Source organism: Lactuca serriola, chromosome 4 (genome assembly GCF_051521515.1).
Source record: "Lactuca serriola cultivar US96UC23 chromosome 4, Lser_US96UC23_V15, whole genome shotgun sequence".
Taxonomy (NCBI): domain Eukaryota; kingdom Viridiplantae; phylum Streptophyta; class Magnoliopsida; order Asterales; family Asteraceae; genus Lactuca; species Lactuca serriola.
The window spans coordinates 214,022,117-214,034,409 of record NC_136411.1 but is presented as its reverse complement, the minus strand read 5'-3'; positions in this window follow the sequence as shown (position 1 = coordinate 214,034,409).

Genomic DNA, 12,293 nt, shown 5'->3' with positions numbered 1-12,293 from the left:
CCTATTCGGGCGACGATTTCGAAAGGTCCAATGTATCGCGGGTTCAGCTTTCCCCGTTTTCCGAAACGTATAACCCCTTTCCAGGGTGAGACTTTCAACAATACTCGATCACCGACCTGGAATTCTAAGGGCTTTCGCCGTTGGTCAGCGTAGCTCTTTTGTCGGTCGCGCAATGCTTGTAATCGAGCTCTGATCTGAACGATCTTTTCTGTGGTTTCACGAATGATCTCCGGTCCTGTTAGTGCCCTATCCGACGTATACGTTCTTGCTAGCTGGGTGTCACCTACTTCAGCCCAACATAACGGTGACCTACATTTACGCCCGTACAGTGCTTCGAAAGGGGCCACCTTGATGCTCGATTCATAACTATTGTTATATGAGAATTCGATCAACGGTAGGTGGGTATCCCAAGACTTTCCAAAGTCTATCACACAAGCACGAAGCATGTCTTCAAGCGTTTGAATGGTTCGTTCACTTTGACCGTCCGTTTGTGGGTGATATGCGGTGCTCATATCAAGATGAGTTCCCATTGCCTTGTGGAGTGATTGCCAAAAGCGCGATGTGAACCTACTGTCCCTATCCGAGATGATAGATTTTGGCACTCCATGGAGTCTTACGATTTCTCGTAGGTACAAACGCGTCAGTCTCTCCATCTTGTAGGATTCTTTGATTGGCAGGAAATGGGCAGATTTCGTCAGTCGGTCGATTATTACCCATATGGTGTCCAATCCGTCCGACGTCTTGGGCAGCTTGGTCACGAAGTCCATAGAAATCCCCTCCCATTTCCACTCAGGGATTGCCGGTTGCTGTAACAATCCGGAAGGTTTCTGGTACTCCACTTTCACTTTGGCGCACGTAAGGCACTTACCAACATAAGTCGCGATTTCCGCCTTCATGTTAGGCCACCAATAGTGTTGTTTAATGTCCAAATACATCTTGTCCGAACCGGGATGAATGGAGTATCGTGTCTTGTGGGCTTCCTTCATAACGGTCTCCCTAAATCCTCCGATTTTTGGGACCCAAATACGGTTCATGAAGTAGTATACCCCATTCTCTCTTGTTTCTAGGTTCTTTTCCATCCCGCGCATTGCCTCGCTAGTTCTATTCTCCACTTTCATAGCCTCCGACTGGAGTGATGCAATTTGAGTGGCCAGATGAGACTGAATGGTTATCGAGTGCGTTTTTGTATGGCGATTTGAGTACTCCTTCCGACTTAATGCATCAGCTACCACGTTGGCCTTGCCTGGATGGTACTTGATCTCGCATTCATAGTCGTTTAGCAATTCCACCCATCTTCGTTGTCTCATGTTCAGCTCCTTCTGATTCAGGATGTGCTGGAGGCTCTTGTGGTCCGTGAAGATGGTGCACTTTGTACCGTACAGGTAGTGCCTCCAAATTTTTAGAGCAAAGACCACGGCTCCCAGTTTCTAGGTCATGGGTCGTGTAATTTACTTCGTGCGTCTTTAGTTGGCGGGACGCATATGCTATCACTCTTCCACGTTGCATGAGAACGCAACCTAAGCCCTGATTCGACGCGTCACAGTAGACCACAAAATCTTCCGTTCCTTCAGGTAGAGATAGTACAGGAGCGCTACAGAGAGCTTGCTTCAAGGTTCGAAACGCTATCTCTTGTCGGTCCGTCCACTTGAATGGCTCGCCCTTTTGTGTAAGCAAGGTAAGCGGCTTGGCGATCTTAGAGAAGTTTTGGATGAATCTCCTATAGTAGCCTGCTAGGCCTAAGAACTGACGAATTTCTGTGGGCGTAGTTGGAGTTGCCCATCCTTCCACAGCTTTGACCTTAGAGGGATCCACATGAATTCCGTCTTGGCTAACTACGTGGCCTAGGAAATTCACACTCCGGAGCCAGAACTCGCACTTGGAGAGTTTGGCGTACAGCTTTTCCGTTCGCAGAGTTTCTAGGATCTGTTGGAGATGTTGGGCATGCTCCTCTTTGTTTCGAGAATAGACGACGATGTCGTCGATAAACACAATGACGAAGTTGTCCAAGAACGGTCGATAGATTCGATTCATTAGGTCCATAAATGCGGCGGTGCATTTGTTAGACCGAAGGGTTTCACAATGAATTTGAAATGGTCGTGACGAGTTCGGAAGGTAGTTTTGGAATGTCCTCTTCTCAGGCTCGAAGTTGATGATAACCGGTTCTTAGATCTATTTTTAGAGAAGTAACTAGCTCCTTGGAGCTGGCCAAATAGATCGTCAGTCCGAGGGAGTGGGTATCGATTTTTGATAGGGAGCTTATTTAATTTCCTAAAATCTATGTACCTTCTGAAGGATCCGTCTTCTTGAAGAACGAGACCATAGCTCTCCAGGGTGAGAAGCTTGGTCCGATGAATCCTTTGCGCAACAATTCTACTCAGTTGACTGGATAACTTGTGAATTTTCGGTGGGAGTCAACCTATAGGGTGAATTGGCAATTGATGTGGTTCCCGGTATGAGGTCGATTCGAAATTCGACCTGTCTCTCTAGGATATTCCCGAAAGTTCCTTGGGAAACACATTTGAAAAAAAAATCATATGCTACTGAAATACCTTGTTTGCTTACTTCTTCCTTGGCCTTGTCCAGAACCTGAGCAAGGAAAACATAGTTCGTCTGGTGCAAGCACTTATGTGCCTTGATGCACGAGATAGGAAGAGGATTTTGCGCCAGGTTTATCACCATGGATTATTAGGGTTTTCGTGATTAGGAAGGTGAAGGCAAACGGCCTTCTCGCGACACATAGTATCAGCACGGTGGGGGCTTAACCCAACCATGACGATTATCACATTAAAACTCCTAATATTTATTGGCATAAATTCTATTTGTAATGAATGGTTGTTTAGTGCTAAGGTGTACTCCACATAAGTACCCTAGGTTAAATCAGTTTTTTTTCCCATTGGCCATGTCCATTGAAAAGGCTTAGCTTAGCTTTGGGAATGTGGTTTTAGTAAGTGTTTGAATATGTTACTAATCGAAATTTCGCTCGGATTTACCATTGAATAAGTGGTAAGCGAAAGAGTTGTCAAGTGGGAACGTACCAGTAACAACCGTTGGGTTTTGGGTTACTTCGCCTTTACCCAAGGTCAGGACCATTTCTGATCCTTCTGCTCCTCGATTGTTATCCCTAGGGCAATTGCGCCTAATGTGACCAATTCCTCCACACCTATAGCAGGTGCGACTGGTCTCATCATTGGTGTTGTTGTTAGGGTTGTTGCGATTGTTGTCGTTTTCATTTGGCTGACGATTCTGGCATGGATAAGTCCTACAGAATTTAGCGATGTGATTCTTTCGGTTGCATTTGTTACAATGCATCTCCCTGCAGGCTCCATTATGATGGAATTTGCACTGGTTGCATTTGGGAAGATTACCGGAATAGGGTCTTGAAGCATTTGAAGCAGCTGAGGCTGGAGCATGTGGTGTGGCTGGAACCGGCGCAGTGACAGCGTTAACTGCCACTGTTTGCTGCCTTTTAGAGGTCTCGAGGCCCTGAAGCCCCTTTCTCTTGTTGTTCCGCCCTTTCTTGCCATCATCCTCCTTTTTCTTCTCAGCCTCCACTGGCTTCTCGCCCTTTTTGTGGTTATGATCATATAGCCTCTTTGCCAATCTCTTTGCACTGTCAAACGTTTCAGGGTTCGCGGCTATCACATTCCCCTGAATAGGAGGTGTCAGTCCCCAGATGAATCGTTCAACCTTCTTTCCTTCTGATGTGATCATACCTGGGCACAACAGAGATAGTTCGCTAAATCTCGATATGCAGGCATCGATGTTCGCATTCTGCACAATGAGGTTCCACAGTTCCTGCTCCATCGTTTGTATTTCACCTCGGGGGCAGTACTCAGCCATTAACATTTCTTTCATTCTGCCCAGGGGATAGAGTTGGCGACAGAGAGCGTCATAGCTTCCACGTGTCCGTTCCACCAAGTGAGTGCTTGGTCCACAAAAGTACAGGCCGCGAACTTCACCTTCATCTGCTCGGGGCAATCGCATATCTCGAACACTGACTCTACCTTCTCGATTCATCGCTTCAGGGTAATCACTCCTCCAGTGCCGTTGAAAGTTCGGGGTTTAGCGTTCGCAAGGTCCTTGTAGGTGCACGTTTTAGTGGGTCCTTGATTCGTCCCGTTGTTAGAGCTTCCGGATCCTTGTCCGTTACCTCCTCCGTTGTTCCCTCGGTGAAGTTGTGCCATAGCTGCTGTGACCGCAGCAGACACGGCTGCCTGGAAAGCAGTGGTGTCAATTTCGGGCGGGGTTGGTTCGGGATTTCTGCGAGTAGCTCGGCGAGGCATCTTCTTGTCACGAAACGGAAAGATGTTGAGTGTACGTGGTTTCCGTGAGGTCGTGGTCCTACTGACTAGGTGTATGGCACGAACTTAAGTACTTATATCCTTTAGCATACAATCATAGATTCGCAACACATAGCAAAACACGTAAGAGTTCACTAATATCATCCTATGCCTCTCCCACTATTGCAGACTAAACAGACGTTCTCTTTTTGGTGCTAGAAGGGTATAGTTTTAGGTTCCCTAGCTATCCCGTTCTCATCAAGACGTGTGTTAGTTTTACTTTGGAGAGAATGTAGTTGATCAGGCTACATTCACTCCTTGGTATTACTAAGAAGAGTCCCGAAGTAACCAAGATACCAGCATTGTTGTGTTTGGTTCGGCGTTAGGTTTTTATTCCTAATGCAAGCAGGTGTGTTTTAGTTACTTGTTTTGTTCAGAGTTAAGTTAGTCCCTCTTTTTGGTTTATAGTTGCATACCAATGTGTGGCTAGACATGCTAGTTCACTATAAACAAAGCTCTGATACCAACCTGTCACACCCCCGAACCAGACGGCGGAAACGTCCGGGGGCTGTCGTGACTGAATTGAATACCATAACATTGAATATATATGAAACATAACAACATTCGTCACCATTCATTAATATAGTACAACCAGTAGCGTTTACATGAAATACATTGTTTAAACATTACATTCCCAAAAATAAATTGTTCGATTCGTACATAAATAAACTGCAAGCCATCACTGAATATGATTTCCTTTGATTCACTGGTTCCCTGAGAATACAACTATTTTGAAAAACGTCAACATATGAAATGTTGGTGAGTTCATAAGCAGTTTTTGAAATCCAATGTTTTGTATTGTTTGAAAACCACCAGAAAATCCGATATTTTCTGAAAATAGTATAGTAAAAAAAAAGTGTGAAGATCCATATGTATGCTTGTTTGTTTCTATACTTGTAAAAATTGTTCATTAAAATTGTATGCATTTCGAATCCGTATGTATTGAAAACCCTAGGAAAACCCGATGTTTTCCTAATTTCTTAAATTACATGAAGTTACATTGAAACCATTGCATAGCGTATAGTGTCAGTCCCAGGCGACGTTGGATTATTTTTGAGCATGATTAATTACTACAAACCCGCATTACACAAATGCCCAGTTTATAGCTATACTAACGACCCCGAAGGCGTCGTCCGTACTAATCACGTTATCCAATCGCCCTGACTAGGTGTAGTCCCACATCCGAAGAGAAAGAGGACACGAAGGCCTCGATGACTCCATTAGCCGGTTGGGGATAAAAAAATGTACGAGGGGTCCCAGACCCGCCTCGCATGAAATGTAGACTTTACTAGCAATACCAAAGGACCCTTGGGGACCAGTAGTATACAAGCCATTGAAAGTCCCTCTACGTTGTGCCAAGTCGGTGAAACCCAACACTTCGTAGAAAAAAAATGTCTTCGGGCCTTAAGATCAGGTCATTGGGCTAGCTAGGCCCAACAAAGAAGATTTTACACTTTTGGGGCCCAAAGATGGTGCGTAGACGTCTGTGCACACTCGCATGTATATTGAATTCCCAAACGTTATTTGTATGAATCGTAGTGTCGTCGTGTTAGTAGTTTCGGATTTTCATTGGTTCGAGACCGAACCAATTCGTTTCACAACGATTTTGGTATTGTAGTGTATTGTATTTCGTCGATAGTCGCGGTGTCATTGTTTGATCAAATTGCGTATATTGAATTTGCCTTGAAATTTTCCTGTTTTCAGCCCCTCATTGATTGTAAAATTTACATTTTCAACCCTTTTATTGAATACTTCCCGGTTTGGTCCTTAAATTAATTTTCTTGACATTTTAACACCAAAAATTATTGAAATTAATATTTTTCAGCATATTTTTCAATGAAAACAGTTTAAGTCCCTGAAAATGCAGTTTTCTCGGTTTTAACCCTTCTTTTTCGCAACTTTGACAATTTTGGCCCAAATTGTAAAATTTTTGCAACTTTGGTCCTTTTTAAATTCAAAAAGCATTTTAAACCTTTGAAAAGGACTTGGAACACTTATAGTCCACTGTTTTACAGAAAAACACAGTTTTGGCCCTCCAAAACAGAAAATCTCGCATAATGGGCCTCATTGGGCCGAAAATGTCATTTTTAGCCCATTAAGCTTGAAATTTATGTTTTTAATCCTCTAAATGAGTATATTTCCAGAAATTGTTTTATTGAAACTGTTTTGACACACCTCATCCATCAGAATTCGTGATATGTCAATTTGGGCCCTTAATTTTGTATTTTTCACATTTTAGGCCCAAAATTTGTGTTTTTAACCCAAAGAAAATTGTTACTCGACCACTTAACCATTTTTCTTGAAACACTTTGTATTTAGAAACATATTTGAAGCTAAAATCATTTAACACAAGATATATCTCGGTTTTGAGGGGTTTTATGGCTAGATCCAACATTATAACACACAAATGCATACATATAAGCATGGAAATCATACAAGGCATACAAAACACATATAGATCTACACTTTCACTTGTATTCCCCCCCCCCCCCACAAAACTCATAAAAACAGAAAATAGGGGGTATGAAGCTCACCTTGGGTGTGGTTTCGGTTTTTGGAAGAAAAGATGGAGGAAAACTTGATGATTTTTGGCCTTAGCACCTTTCCTTGGTAGATCTCGAGTTTGAGATGGTTCTAGGATGCAAGATCACGATTTTTTTGCATAGATTAGGAAGGGATTTTGATAACAAAAAGAATCTAAATCATAGATCCATGCATAATCTTACCTTAGATGAAGAATTTGTGGAAATTTCCTCTTGAATGCTTCCTAATACTCGAGATTTTTGAGTGGAGAGGGAGGAGTGTTCTTGAGTGTTCTTGAGAGAGTTTGAGAGATTTTTGTGGTGTGTGTGTGCTAGTGGCCGAGAGTGAGAGAGAAGAGAAGAAGAAATGACTTTTGAAGTGATATGCATGGAGATATGGACTAAGGTGCATGGAAACATGTTGGGTAATAATGAGGTGGCAAGCAAATAGTCAACTCTTCCATTTCTCCTTGGGCTTGGGCCTTGGGCCGAGAATTTGGAAGGGAAAAGAAAATTTTGGGCCTTTTTCCCCTTAAGCTCAAAATTAGAGTTAGTTAGGGTGTGTTTTATACCTAAAAGAATGTGGTGGGATTTTCATATTTTTATTGGACTAGTTTAGGTTATTCATGTATCAAGGCTTTTAGTTCATTTCATTCTAGGTCCAACATGACCTAAAATGTTGAATAAAATAAATGTGGGTCCAATTTGAATCCAATTAGGGTTCTAAACCCAAGATAGTCAAATTGGAAGCTTATTGGTCCATTAGGTCCAATAAGGAAGTTCTAGTCCAAAATGGACCTAATTAAGAACTTCTAGTATTCCCAATTGTTTGATGACTATTTGTAGTATTTGCATGATGTATTTGATTGAAATTTTTGATTCACATTAGCTTGAATGTATAGATTACATGACACAAAATTTCCAGTTGTGACAGCGAGTAGGTTGAAGCACTACTAGAAAAACAACCTTTAATGACGCGCAAACAATGACACTCGCTGATAGAGGACGCATATTGGTGTGTGCCCTAAAAAATAATGTCAATTTTGCAAAATTTGAAGGATAGTGGACACGCATTTGTGCGTGCCCTAAAATTAGTGTAAGAAAATAAAAAAAAGAAATGCGGAGGGCGCCTTTCATAAAGTGTGCGTCCTCTAAAAGTGTCGCTTTATATTTTGTTTGCCTAAACGCGCGTTTTTAAAGGGGGAAAACGAAAGTGTCTGAAATTCTAAAATTTTGAAGAACCCCGCTTCTACCCTCTCTCCTCAGTATCTCCGTTTTCATTCACTCCTTCCTTCTCTCTGTAAACCCTAAGCCATCGCCACTGCCACTGCCACCGCCATTGAGCCTTAAAATCTCAATCCACACTAGAATCCTATAATAGAACCCTAATAATCCTTTTGAATCAGCACATCCTTTTGAATTGGCTCGTCTTCCTTTACCTCTGTACTCTCTCTCTCTCTCTCTCTCTCTCTCTCTCTAAGCCCTAAGCTGCCACCACCAACATCAAACCCGATAAGCTTTAAGAGTTTGGAGTGCATCTAGATACCTAAGCACACAATTCCGCCATCTCAAGATACTGGTTCAAGATCGGAACGCCAATCCCTCTATCCCTACTCAGATCCCACGCACCGCTGCCCCTAACCTTCTCCTTCAAAACGAAAGAAACGCTCGATGATTCTTCCTCTACCAATGGTCCCACCTCCGAATCACTCGATATCGAAATTTTTGAGGACCAACTCTCGCAGGTACGTCTGCGTAATCAGATTGGCAAAGGGAAGAAATTCGACCCATGGAAGAGCATGAATTCCGGGAAGAAATCCGATGGGAGTTCAAGATCTAGGGCAAACATGTACCTCCCACTGGTGCCTCCGAAGGATCCGAATTCCGGTTGAGTTTGGAGTGCGTCTAATGAAATCATCGGCGATGCAATAACGGTTCTCTCTCACACTCGAACCCTAGATCTTGCTTCCTACCCTCCATCTCTATTCTCTCCGTCTGACCACCAGAGCATCCATGAGCACTGCCAATCGATGACGTCATGATGCCTGCAATTCCGACTCCTATCAAACTGACAGTGGCATGACTTCATTTGACAGGTTTGTGTGTTTATTTTGGCTAGTTTTTGTCTTTGCTTCGGTTTTAGAGAACCCTTTATCGTTTTAGATACAAATAACATGTTTATTTTGGCTAGTTTCAGATCTGGGAAGGGTTTGGATGATTATGTTATTTTGATTCAGTCCACAATAAAGTCAAGGTATTATCTTTTAAAAATATTTCTTATGATTTCAGTTTCATAATTTAATCTGCATATAAAGGACCTATATTTGTATCTTCTCAAGTCAAATTTCCATATTGAAAGCTTATTCTGTATCATATTTGATTTTTTATTTAACCAAGGAATGCCTCACAAAGTATCATATGGAGTTGATTTTGATGAAGAGTATCATGCTTAAGATGATTATCGTGATGATTATGATTATAATCATGGCAATGGAATAAATGAACATGAAACTGGTAATTAATCTAACTTGCAATCTTCTCTTGAGCTTATTAATAGCTATGTGATTGTACTCTACTTTTCACCCCTTTATATGTAATGTGGTTAAGTGTATAACTTGTTCACTAACTGTTTAAGTAACCCTGTTTAATCATACTTCAGAATATTGTGATAAGTGATAACTACAAGTAAACATGAGATGTGGATTGATTCTGCCTAAAATGCCTGATATAAAATGCCTAATAGTGATAACTACAATTAAACAAAGTAGCATCCACTTCTCATGTTTATACTGCCCCTGATTCTGCCTGGTATAAAATGCCTAAGTCTACAAGGTGAGCTTTGTGGTTGGACATGCTTTTACATTGGTGTGGCTGCTGTTGCTTTTGGATGCTCTTATTATCACCTCAAACCAAATGATGGTCACCTTGTTTGGGATCGTTTGCCTGTAAGTTATATCATTCCTCATATTTAACAAATTTCAATATATAAATGATTAAATTCTCATGTTTTCTGTACTTTTTTGCTGATAGAAACCGTGAAGCTTCTGTTGGGCCACACATTATTAACCACTTATTTCTGTTTCCTCTTAAATCAAGGTAGTCTATGGGTATTTTTTTTATGTGAAGCTCGTCTTTTTTGCAATGATAGTCTATGGGTATTTTTTTTATGTGAAGTTTGTCTTTTTTTGACTTTTGACTTTTATATTTTTGCATTGTGTGGTTATGATTTGTTTCAGACATCAGGAATCTTGAACCAAAATGAAGTGAATTCCAAAAGTAGTACAAAGATGGAATCACCTATTCCGATTCCAATGACCAATGGAATGATGCCACCTCCTCCACGACCCCAAAAATTTAATTCAACAGCAAAGGTGGTCGAGGGCAATATCATAAAAACACCAGAAACCAAATCCGTACATGGTATGTTTACAAACTCAATAATTGATGTATTATAGCATTGACTTTGACTTTTTTTTACTGGTTTGATAAATGATAGATTGAAGATGCTGTTGAGGGGTTGAGTAGGGTTGTACTAACAACACAAGGAAAAGGGGACAAAGATGTTGCTCGACAACTTCTTACAAAATACTATGTCATGACACAGCCTTTAAAACTTGCTTTGAAAAAACTAGAAATGGTTCCGGTAAATTACTTAACATGTATTTACTTCTATTTAGTAGTATATAACTTTAATTATCCCTTATATTTACTCCTTATTTTATTTTCATATGTATTTTGCAGGTTCCAGTGGATATAACACCACCACTACCTTTTGGCAGAAATTCTGTTGCCCTAAGTGTCAAGTGGAACTCCCTCCAACATCTTTAGCCAATCAGGTTTGTTTTTCCTACATATATAGTATATAATACATGGAAATCAAAGAAATAAAGTGAGTAAATTGTTGGTGGAATGGAATCAGGTAAAAAGACGAATTGAATTCTTCAAATCCACATACTACAAAGGAATTATGACGGTATGCAAACAATGCTATTATGATTTTTATTTTTTAATTTTTTTTAGTGAAATTGGATGTAAAATTTCAGTGTGATGATGAAACATGCGACTATACAACATGGAGTTTAAACTTACGTGTTGTTGGTGAATCTGAGAGAGGAACAGTATGCCCAAATTACCTTCGCTGTAATGGTCGTCTTGTGAGACGGGTTGGTTTTCATCTCAAAGTCAAAAACACTATTTTTGTCATTACCCTTGATCAAAAACTGAAAATTTAATTTTTGACTAGTATACGGAGGCTGATGTGTACAAGCAACTCTCTACATATGTTATCTCCTGGATGATGATCGCTACATTGACAAGGTTATTTTTGTCATTAATTAAAATTTTCAGATATTGATATGAAGTGTTTTATAATTAGTTAATGTATAAAATGAGTTTGGTTTCAGGTTGATGCTAAGTTGAAGGCTGCAGTTGAGAAAGAGGTTGGTAGGATAAGAGGTTTGGTTGGATTAGATTTTTCCACAGCACAGAAGGTTAGGGACATGTCTATATTTTTTTTCTTGATTAAGTCTTGTTTTTCTTAAGTAAACAAGAAACATAAACTAAAAGGTCTATATTTTGTTTCTTGATTGGTTTGATGCAACAGCTTCTTTAGCTGGTTCAGTGGGACCCAATGTGAAGATGACATGGATTAAATTCAATATGGAGTATGTTCAGATTATATATTCTTTTAATTAATCATAAAAAATAAGCATCTTTTTATTGTTTGCTTGAATAAAACCTTTCTTAAAACCTTTTCTTTTTCTTTTTTTGAAATCCAACTTCCTTCATTATTGTGTTACTGATTTTGTTTTTGAAAATTCTTTTTTTAAAGGATGTTGATGAAGAGGACTTTGGTGATGAGGATGATGAAGAGGTAAACAAGTATAACAACCCTTTTATATATCGATCTCTGCTAAAAGGATATCTATTGCTTGATGATCTTTCTGCAAATTGAAGTACAAAATATATTAGGCATATGATCTAATATATTTTGTACTTCAATTTGCAGAAAGATCATCAAGCAATAGATATCCTTTTAGCAGAGATCGATATATATATGATCTTTTTGTTTTCAAACATTGTTGGGGAAGAAGGTTGAAACTTGCTCTTTGTGAAGGTAATTTTTTTTTCTTAATGTATTATCCTCTATATTCTTGATATTTTCCCACTTTTAAAATCTTTTATCAAATTCTCACTTTTGGATATAAAGCTTGATGAGAGAATGTGTGACCTAAATCTTTTATCAAATTCTCACTTTTGGAGGTGGCCATAAGAAAAGGCAACCAAAGGGTAATTTGGTATTTGTTGCTGTTATTGTGTAGTACAATACTTCCATGTATATATGTATAAAGTTTGTTCTTATTCGGATTTGCCTTTTACCATTGATTTCCTTATTGAGGCATTGTACTTTGAAAATGTTAATTCTTACCTT